At 46.7% G+C, this 11,132-nt stretch overlaps 1 protein-coding gene across 4 annotated transcripts in view; it reads left to right on the top strand.

Moving 5' to 3' along the window:
* Positions 1-5,261: 5,261 nt before the first annotated feature.
* The window catches only part of PTPRA (protein tyrosine phosphatase receptor type A), a 166,683-nt gene continuing 160,812 nt past the window's right edge, over positions 5,262-11,132 (top strand). For 3 of the 4 annotated variants that reach the window (XM_065921550.1, XM_065921551.1, XM_065921549.1), the window contains exon 1: positions 5,262-5,537. The gene's annotated coding sequence lies outside the window, so the exon portion shown is untranslated. The remainder of the gene's footprint in view (positions 5,538-11,132) is intronic. The other variant, XM_065921553.1, reaches the window with a different exon arrangement.

The following is an 11,132-nucleotide window of genomic DNA, read 5'->3' as shown; positions in this document are numbered from 1 at the left end:
GCATTACCCAACACTGAGGGCATTACCTTTCTTCCTGTTGCCCTCATTAGTCTAGATGGAAGACGAAGGAGGAAACCAAAGGCGAGAGAAGGCAGACCTCCCTGGAACTTTGGACTTTCCCCCTCTTTAACACCCCTAGGGCTGTGTTTAAAAAGAGTGAGAGACTCAAGCTTGGTAAGATGTTTCTTTTTCCTCCCCTACCTAATTGTAAGTTTGTGAATATCCTACATGCACGCATGCTAAGCATGCTAAGTTGCTTCAGTCGTGTCCAACTCTTTGCAACCCTTTGGACTATAGCCTGCCAGGCTCCTCTGTCAGGATTCTTGGGGATGTAAATCAAATTGTAAAAGAATCATTTGTTATACTCACCACTTAGAGAATTTGAACAGGATAAAACAGGATGGTTTGTCTGCTCCACAATGTCTAGGGCATTAGCTGGAAGACGAAAGTATGGGGGTGACTTGACAGCTAGGAACTGGAATATGAAGGCTCAGCAACTCACGTCTGGCAATTGAAGCTGGTTGTTGACTGGAACCTTAGTTCTGTCAGCCAGAACACCTGCCTCAAACACCAGCAGCCAGGTCCCAAGGGCAGCATCCGAGAAGAGCCAGGTAGAGTTGTACTGCCTTCGCTAATGTGGTTTTGGAAGTCATAGTATCATATCTGTCATATTCTGTTTGTCAAGACAGTTATATGGGCCTGCCTCACCCAGTTTCAAGGGGAAATAGATTCTGCCTCTAGATAAAGGAGTAGCAAGGCTCTGGAAGAGTATGTAGAACTGGAAATGTGGCCAATTTGGGGAATCACAATCTGTGCAGTATATCAGCCTTTTCTCAGAATCAGCAGACCCCTCTAGGGAAAGGATGAGATTTCCAATACTGAGGTCATTCTGGGATTTTTGTTTCCTCAGTCTTGGCACAACATTTCTTCCCTGCCCTGGCACCTCTTCACTGCTTTTTTTATCCATGCCACATGGCATGTGGAATTCAAACCTGTGCCCCCTGCAGTGGAAGCACAGAGTTCTAACCACTGGACAGCTGGAAATACCCTTCAATGCCTTTAACAAATATTTTCTCCAACTTTTCTAAGTAGAAAAAGGGCTGGAACCATCAAACTCAGTCCTGTTTTTCTGGAAGGGAGGCCTTGGGCAGTGCATTTAGAAGCTACACAATGAAAGCCTATGTTAGGACTTTGCTGGCTGTCCGGTGGTCAAGAATCTGCCTTGCAATGCAAGGGATGAGAATTTGATCGCTGGTCAGGGAAATAAGATCCTACATGCCGTGGAGCAACTAAGCCTGTGCATCACAACTACTGAACCCGCATGCTCCAGAGCCAGAGCACCACAACTAGAGTCCTTACATAGCACGAAAGATCCCAAATGACACAAGGAAGGAAGATCCTTCCTAAGACCCAATGCAGCCAAATAAAATGAAAATAAAACTCAGCCTGCATTAGAAAAAAGCCTATGTCCCAAAATATGCAGCATATTAATGTGCAGTGTGCAAACATTAAGCATTGTACACATTAAGTTTTAGAAATACATGAGAAATAACAATGACGACTGTATAAACTGATTACAACTTTATAAAAAGTGTGTATGCATGTGGAGGAGCACTGGTATTGTCCATGAGGAGACTTGTTTGAAAATTAAAAGCAGTTTTGTAGATTTTCTTATAAAGTTAAACCTGATTCTCCCCCGCCAACATTTTATCCTGAAAACCTTCAAACATACAGCTAAATGGAAAGAATTTACACTGAACACCTGTATACCCACCACTTAGATTCTACAATTAAAATTTTACTATGCTTAATTTTCATATATCTGTCTATTCCTCTATCCATTTTATTAATCCATGTTATTTTTGACAAATTTCAAAGTTGCAGTCATTAGGTACTTCCCTCTAAATACTTCAGAATGCATTTTGTTAACTAGAGTTCATTATCTGTGTGCAATTTTTTTCTTTTCAGACCAAAAATATATAGTTCTCATCTCGTAAATGTACATTTGCTGAGTTTTGACAAATCTATACACTTATGAATGGTTGTGGTGGGGGGGTGGTCAGTCACACCGTTTGGCATGTGGAATCTTAGTTCCTTCAGCAGGGATCAAACCCACGCTCCTTTCCAGGGAAGTCTCTAAATAGTGATTTTTTTAATTTAAAAAGAGAAGCTAGTTCAAACCTCACCTGCAATACAAAAATAACTAGGACTCCTTTTTCAAATCTTGGTTTCTTAACTATGCTTGGTGTAAAAATGCCTCCTCTACCCTGAGCAGTTTGCACAGCAGGCCTGGGCCTGACTCACAGGAAGAGTCATCTTGGCCAATGGATGGAACTAGAATTGAGCCTTGGACCAGGATTTGGGGCCTGAGGGTAGTGAATCTGGAAACATTTCTACTGCTTTAGGATATCAATGGCAGTCCTGAAGTGGAAATTGGGGCAAAGGCTCCTGTAAGCCACCTTCTCAAGGTGAGGGGGCTGCAGTTTCTTTAGGTACTGAACTCCAGCAAATGACTCTTAGGAGTAGAAGCGTGAATGGCCTGCTAAGTCCCTAGGCTCTTATTTACTTCAACTTTCTATCATACTGTCTTGCTTTATTTTCATTACTGCATTTAGGAAGCTTTCTTGTTCACTTGTTTATTGTGTCTCCCCATCTAGACTGTAAGTTCCTAAGAGCAGAGACCTTTTCTATCTTACTCCCTGGCTGTGTCCAGCACACCATCAGCACTCAAAAAGTATTTGCTGAGAGAATGATTAATTGTTCCATTGACTAGATGGGGATAGGAGGCCATGAGAGGAGAAGTGACCTGCCTAAAGAAACAGGAATCCTTTCCTCCCTCCCTCCAGCACTCCTGGTCCAGTGCTCCTCTCATGAAACCTGTGATTTTGGGGGCACCTGTGTGGTGACTGACAAGTGCCTACCACTAGGTGTGTGCTCCTGTGGGCTGGGACTAAAGCAGCATCTGGAGCAGAAGGCTGCCTCCCTGGCCTCTCTTAGTTCCTCTCTTCTCTTTGAAGATAGCCCTTTGCCTTGTGGTGATGGGGATGGGGGGGGTGCTGTGGATACCCTGAGCATCAGGTAGGATGGGGAATATGGACAGGTCTCCACAGCTGGGCAGCTCTTTCTCTCATTGAAAATAGGGTATGTGTGGTCACCACACTGAAATTTCCTTCTCAGGGTCTCCAGGATGGAATATGCAAGGCTCCTTGGTGTGAGGTCGTGTTACCTCTGCACACACCCCACACATGCTCTGACCCCACTGCAGCTGTCTCCTGGAGAGAAGGAACTGCATTTCCTAAGAATGGGCTACTTGCCAAGCTGTACATGCCTGTAATTCTTCATGCAGCCTTGGGAGGTTCCAGGAAGAGTAGCAGAGGGGGACTCAGGTCAAGCAGCCAGTGGCAGGGCTTGAACTTTAGGACTCAACCACAGCATTTTCCCAAGTGTGGTCAGATTGGGTGGGGATCTTTCAGATGATCCCAAGGATGAATGCTTTTTGTTATAATAGCTATTTATTTCCATATAGATTAGGAAATTATAAGTAGCACGTCAAACCCTTTTATGAGACAGTCCAGGTATCTCCAGCACTCAATCATTATTTTTCCCAAGTTCAGGCTTTTTCACTTTTGCGTTCAGTATGTGGATAGAGTGAGTTTTTCTACTTCCTGGGTAACTGAATGGTTGGTGTATAGAAGGTCCTGCCCTCATTGGCTGCCCTTAGGCTCTAACAGAAGAGTTGGTGTGTGGGTCTTTCAGCTGTAGGATCTGTCCCTCGGAGGCGTCTAGGATTGTCATTTCACACCTCTGGGTCAGCCCTGCTGAGAGGTAGTGGGAGATACACCTCCCTCTCAAGGAGGGACTTTCCAGCAGCAGAGGGGATGCCTCGAAAGAGGCCCGCTGCACCCCATATTCCCAGCCGTGGCTCTGGTCAGCACACACTGATTCTACAAATACGGGCAGCAGGGTGCATACAGTCCCAAACTGACGCCCCAACTGCTGGTGGTGGTACGGACTGGTGGTGCTAGAAGCACCAGCCTTGTGGAAACGGCAGCTCATGTGGGCTCCTTCTCCTTTGCTGAAATGTCCCCTCCAAGAAAAAGGATTACTACCAGGAACAGACCCTTCCCTCGGGAGCGCTGAACGTGGGACTCTGCCCAGGCACGGATGGGAGAGGGAGGCTGGCCGCCGTTCACTCCTGGCAGCTCAGGCTGCGGGTCAGGAATGAAGGATCTCCCAGGAAGCTGTGCTTGCGCACTGCTGAGCACTGTTTCCGCCTACGGACTTATGGTCACTCCTGAGCGGGTCAGGCTGCGTCCGAGGGACCCGGCCTGAGGACTACAATCTGGGGTGTCTCACTCGCCATCCACCACTACTGTGTAATCTGCCTTCAGCGATTCCTTAAGTCCTGCAGCCCGGGAAGCCACTTGCTGGGCATACCCACGGATGACTTTGAGGTGCTCACGCGCGGGGGAGAGCGCTGGGGAGGAGGTCCGCGCCTCCTACCGGGTCCCAGTCCCGGACCCCAGCGGGAGACGCGTCTCCAGGTCCGCTCGGAGCTTTGAGCCTCTCTTTCCCGGCCAGATCTGTCGCAAACACCCTCCGCAGAGCACCGTGTGTAGTGTTTCTACCCAGCCCGACGCGAGTCAGGCCCGGATACGCGCATCTGGAAGGCCGCGGAGATTTCCCTTGGGCTCGGGTGGGGATGGCGTGGGCTGACTTGTTAAGATGACAGCCGCGGTGCTAGGCGTCTTCCAGGGTCTATGCACGTTCCTCTCCTTCACCACCGAGAGCCTCTGTCTTTTAAATACATTGCAGCAATTAAAAAGCGGAGGGAGGGGGGAGTTCTAGGGAACCCGTTTGGAGAGAGTGGAAAGATTTTTGAGCTCCAGTTCTCCCCGATCGCTAAACACTGGTGTAACTTGTGTTTGGTCTCAGTTTTCGCATCTGTAAACTGGGAAGAAGACCTACGTCCAGGTGGGACTGTAGAGAAACGGAAGGTGTTGGTGCACAGTCGGCCGGTGCTCCCAGGGTCCCGCTTCCCCCAGGATTGGACCGCGGTGGGGGGACCGCCTCCTTGGAGGTCAGTGAGACCGTGAGACAGAGAGATCCGGGCCTGCGCCCGAGGCCGGCAGGCTAGCGAGCTTTCGAGGCGCGTAAGGGCGGGGCCCACGAGGGCCAGGGGAACGCCCGTTCGATCTGGGCCAACCAGCGCCCGTCTCTGAACCGCCAATGAGGAAGCTCCTTACAGCCAAGGCCGGGTCGGGAGCGAGGCTGCGGCGAGTGCGGCGCTGACAGAGACGCGCGCGCGCGCGCCCCAGCTCGGACCCCGGACCGCCGCCGCCATCACCGCCGCCTGCCCAGTTGCTCCTCAGCCGCTTCTCCTCGCCATGGAGGCGAGGCCGCCACCGCCGCCGCGGGGTTCCGAGCCGCGGGCCGGGCGGTGGCCCTGAGGGCGTGTGGCGGGCCGAGACGCCGTCGCGGCACCGAGGCGGAGCCGCAGTCCTCGACCCCGGCGGTCCCGCCCAACGCTGGACTCGGTGAGTGTTCACGGCCGCCGCCGCCCCGACGGGCTCCGGAGGTGGGGCGGCGGTTCCTGGGCGCGGGTGGGAGGGGTCCCCGGCCTGAGCCCAAATCCCTCTTTTCCGGGCAGGATCCATCCGGCTTCTCCAGGGATTCCACATCCTTGCGCTGTCCGTGGGGCTGGGGCGGGGGAGGGGGAGAGTCCCCGGAAACGCGCCGGCCCAGGGGCCGACCCCGCTCCACAGCCCAGGAACTTTGCGTGCATCCTCCTGGGGCCGGGTCGCTGCCATAGTTCATTCTGAAAGAAGAAATTTGGACAGTGAGAACAGAATTTGCTCAGGTCCATTTAATGGGAAGAAAGAGGAGAACTCCTGGCATGAGAAAATTTGCTCTTGCAGTGACCCAACTTTTCTTTTCCCGGCCCCTCTCTTTTCTATCCACTCCCTGCAGTTGAGGCTGCTAAAGAAGGAAAACGGGCTCAGAGCTGCCCAGAATTCAAAATGAGCCAATTGGGAATGTATGCCCCCTCCTTTTTACTTTCGTGAATAACACAAAGAATATCGTTTCTTGAAAAATTAGTTCCTAATTGTATTTCCTGAAGATAAAAATAATAATGGCAGAGCTGAGCCCAGTGTTGAGCTTTCTTTCTTTTTTTGTTTGAGGTCAGTGAATGATGTTTGTAAGACAGGAAAAGAAGACTATTTCAAATCCTCTCTAGGAGGGTGAATGCCTTTAGAAACCTTTGCTCAGGGATCCCGGCTTTAGAACCAGCCACATCTCCAGAAAGATCTCTTGCCACCTGCTTGCTGTTAGGCAGCTCTAGAACCAGAAGATGGTAAGTGAGGAGAGGACTGGTGGTGAAAGATGGATGAACATTGTGTCCTACTGTTTGTGACCCCATGGACTGCAGCCCGCCAGACTCCTCTGTCCTTGGAATTCTCCAGGCAGTAATGTTAGAGTGGGAGCCATTCCCTTCTCCAGGGGATCTTCCCAACCCAGGGATCGAACCCGGGTCTCTTGCTTTGCAGGCAGATTCTTTACTGTCTGAGCCACGAGGGCAGCAAGCCCCTTGCCTGGCCACTCCTTTACAAAACACAGATCTGATGCTATCACTTGTTTACTTAAAACTCCCTTGCTTTCTTTTTGCCATAGGATGAATGAAGCCCAAAATGCCTTAACAAGTCATACAAGGCCCTTGACAGCCTTACTTACTCTTTTATTTTTAGATTAATCCTTCAATTCTCCTTCCCTTCATCCCCTTCTCTGGTCATTCAGAATTGCTTGCCTGCCTCTTTTCACATTTGGATGCTTTTGCTTGCTCTTTCTTCCCCATCTTTACCTGCTGAGCTCCACCTCTTTAAAGCCCTTTTCAGTTGAGAGGCTTGATGAGGGTAGGAGCTGTGTCTTGTTCAGCTGTTCATCTCCCGTGTTGAGAGCTTCTTCCTCCCAATTGTCTTATAGGTCCTGTCCCATCTCTTCCTCTTATGTTTACTTCCAGGTACCCACTTCCTGAGAGAATCTTTCTTGAGTGTTTCCTGCTTGGCATGCAGCCAGGCAGATAGTATGTTGAAGCTAGGACTTTTAGTACCTTGATTCCCCATCTACTCATGTCCGTCCCATCCAGCCCCATAAATAATTAGCAGGTAGGAACTGACAGGTCTCATATCCCACAGGCCTTCAGTCTGCTCCACTGTCTCTGAAAGGCCAAAAGCCCCATGGTCTCTTTTTCACCTCTGCCTATCTGAAGTGCCATGCCTAACGGATACTCTGAGGCAGAGTGCGATCTAGGAGGCTGTTCACTGGGTACGTTTTAAATGCTGATTTACCATCTAGGTGAAATCCAGAACCAGAAAAGCCAATTCTCTGACTGAACTACATTCATGGTGTTCTATTTGCCGGACAAAGTGCTTTGGATACAGAATGAGGAGGTCACATCTTTACCTTTGAGGGGCTCACAGCTTAAAGCAGGACAGGTGGATACAAATACTTGTCACAGATACTGTGAGGGTGTGATAGTATCTTTTATTTGCCTTGTGTTAGGCTAGATAATAAATGCCTAACTCCTTTCTACCCTCTAATGGTGGCTAATTCCTACTAGACAAAGATGGAAACTGAGCCCATACAGTATGCTGGTGAAGGAATAATCAGGATCTGAATCTTGGCAATCCAGTTCCAGAGTATCTACCTGGCTGTATAGACAGCATTCCTTCTCTGGGTGGCCTGAGAAAACTTGACTGGGAGGAGGCCTTGGGTCATGAAGGATGGTTAGGAGTTTATGTATGGTGGACAAGATACAGGCAAGAGGGAACAGCACAGGCAGGCTTGGAGGTGGAAGGAATCCATTGCCCTTGGGGAACAAGGAGAGGTTAAACATAGTTGGATTGGGTAGAGAGAAGGGTGGGAGATGAGATTAGGTCAGCTTGAAGGGCTGTGAGTGCTATGTTTAAGTTTGGGTGTGCATGCTCAGCCGTGTCCAACTCTTTGCAACCTCATGGACTGTAGCCCACCAGGCTTCTCTGTTTATGGAATTTTCCAGGCAAGAATATTGGAGTGGGGTATCATTTCCTACTCCAAGGGATCTTCCTGACCCAGGAACTGAACCCACATCTGCTGCATCTCCTGCATTGGCAGGCGGGTTCTTTACCACTGAGCCACGTGGAAACCCCCAAAATTTGGGCAGTGGAGACTTTAAAGGAGGATTTTAGAGGCAGTCAGGGACTTGAGCAGACCAGGCTTTGGAAAAGTCACTCAGGGGCAATGTGGGGCCAGATCCTCATGCCCTTCCAATTTAAGAGGCAATGGCCAGGCCACACAGAGGCAGAATCATGGCCTCTTAAACCCAGAGTGTGGTCCACAGAGAATACTGCAGAGTTTTGAGAAAAAGATAATACTTAGGAGAAAAATTTCATCCGTTTGAAAGTATGTAATAGAAAAATATCTTCTTTCTACCTGACCTCCCCAGAGATGGTTGAAGTTTAGAGTGCGTGCTAAGTTACTTCAGTCGTGCCTGACTCTTTGCAACTCTGTGGACTAGCCCACCAGACTCCTCTGTCCATGGGATTCTCCAGGCAAGAATACTGGAGTTGGTTGCTATGTCCCCCTCCAGGGGATCTTCTGGACCCAGGGATCGAACTTGCATCTCCTGCCTTGCAGGTAGATTCTTAACGTCTGAGCCACCAGGGAAGCCCATTGTGCTTATTTATCCTCTCTCTAAAGTTGTGAATGGAACTCAAATGAATCTCTATCAGGGTATATATCAAGATTGCCTGGGATGCTTTTCCACATGCTTTCCCTCACCTAACCTTCTCCCCTCATTTAATTTTATCCTGTTTCTTTCAGTTTGCAGAGGGAGACATTGAGTCTCAGAAAGATAGAGTGACTTGTGCAAGATGGTGGGTGGTGGTGGTTTTTTTAAGCAGCCCTGTTATTTGTATTTGCCCAGCATCTTTCATTGGAAGTTCTCAGAGTTGATTTGTAAACATTGTTGCATTGTTTTTCTCCACCTTCATGTGGAAAAAATGAGGTCCAGTGAAGCTTATGGGAGAGTTGACTCATTGGAAAAGACCCTGATGCTGGGAGGGATTGGGGGCAGGAGGAGAAGGGGACGACAGAGGATGAGATGGTTGGATGACATCACCAACTTGATGGACATGGGTTTGAGTAAACTCCGGGAGTTGGTGATGGACAGAGAGGTCTGGCGTGCTGCGACTCATGGGGTTGCAAAGAGTTGGACATGACTGAGCAACTGAACTGAACTGAACTGAAGCTTAAGTTTTAAGCAAGAATGTGGCCAAATGTAGAGCCTTGTCTTTTTACTTAACAAATGCCAAATCCAAATAAATTTTTTTAGTGATTCTGAGTACAACAAAAGTAGCAATACTGTAACACTAACAATATAATTGAGCAACAAACCCATAAATAACCCAGCATTAAAATTTATTTTAATATATTCTCTATAGAAAAGAGAATCCATTAAATATGAAATTGTATGTATTTTAAATTCACATCTATTTGTATAGGCATAGATTTTTTTTTTATAGTTATTACCTTGTATAGGCATAGATTTTTTTTTTTAATAGTTATTACCTTTTATCTGTACTTGGTAGGTAAAGTACATGCAGAATATGATTTTTGTCTTTTTTTTGTGATTTATTTATTTTTATTTTTGATTCTTCTAGGTCTTCATTGCTGGGTGTGGTCTTTCTCTAGTTGCAGAGAGTGGAGACTGCTCTCTAGTTGCAGTGCAAAAGCTTCTCGTAGTGGTTTCTCTTGTTGCAGAGCATGGCTGTAGGGTGCGAGAGCTTAGTAGTTGCAACGAATTCTTAACCACTGGACCACCAGGGAAGCCCTGATTTTTGTATTTTTGAAAAACATCAGACTCTTTACTCATTCTATTTATTATTTTAAATCACAAAATAGTCTATGCACTGATAACTATAGTTTGTACAATTGTTTTTTATTTTCCTTTTCTCTCTCCTTTTTACTATTATAAATGGTACTTCTGAGCACCCCTGAAACACTTCTGGATTATTTTCTTGGATTCTTTCCCTAAAATGGGCTCACTGTATCAGAATATGATTTAATTGCCGAATTGGTGTCTAGAAGGGTTGAACTAGTTTACAGCACCATTAACAATTTATGTGGCTCTATATCCTGACAGTATAACCAGTGCTATTAAATATAACCTAGGAATCAATTTTGTTAATTAAAAAAAAGTAATAGTACTTTGAATTAGGTTTAATGTACATTTCTTCAGAAAAACTTTAGAAAACTAAATGAGCTTTAGTAGCTCATTTAGATTTTGAATTAGCTATTGTGCTGTGATATATATCATATCTAACAGTTAATGTAGCTAAAGCCAACTTGTTTTTGAAGGACATAGTTTATGACAGAAATATTGAGGAAATTTAGGATAAGATCATACTAATCATACTAATATGATTACTAACATATCATACTAATATGATAGTATGAAATAGAAAACTGGGTGCTATTCAGCAGAAAATATCAGACATTGTGCTGTGAGTTAGGGATACCCCAGAGTAATATGGATGTGTTTCACCTGCTAGCAAGGTATTGCTCAAAATCCTTCAAACTAGGTTTCAACAGTATGTGAATCGAGAACTTCCAGATGTATAAGCTGGATTTAGAAAAGGCAGAGGAACCAGGGATCAAACCTACATCCATTGGATTATAGAAAAGCCAAGAGAATTCCAGGAAAATATCTACTACTGCTTCATTGACTACACTAAAGCCTTTGTCGATCACAACAAACTGTGGAAAATTCTTAAAGAGATGGTAATACCAGACCATCTTACCTGCCTCTTGAGAAACCTGTATGCAGGTCAAGAAGCAGCAGCTTAGAGCTGGACATGGAACAATGAACTGTTTCAAAATTGGGAAAGGTGTATGTCAAGGTTTATATATTGTCACCCTGCTTATTTAATTTATATGCAAAATACATAATGAAAAATGCTGAGCTGGATGAATCACAAACTGGAATCAAGATTGCCAGGAGAAATATCTGTACCCTCAGATAGGCAGATAACACTACCTGTACAGCAGAAAGTGAAGAGGAACTAAAGACCCTCTGGATGGGGGTGAAGGAGAAG

The sequence above is a fragment of the Muntiacus reevesi genome, chromosome 2, assembly GCF_963930625.1.
Source record: "Muntiacus reevesi chromosome 2, mMunRee1.1, whole genome shotgun sequence".
Lineage (NCBI taxonomy): Eukaryota > Metazoa > Chordata > Mammalia > Artiodactyla > Cervidae > Muntiacus > Muntiacus reevesi.
The sequence above is the reverse complement of the archived record's forward strand: the minus strand, read 5'-3'. Positions and strand labels throughout refer to the sequence as shown.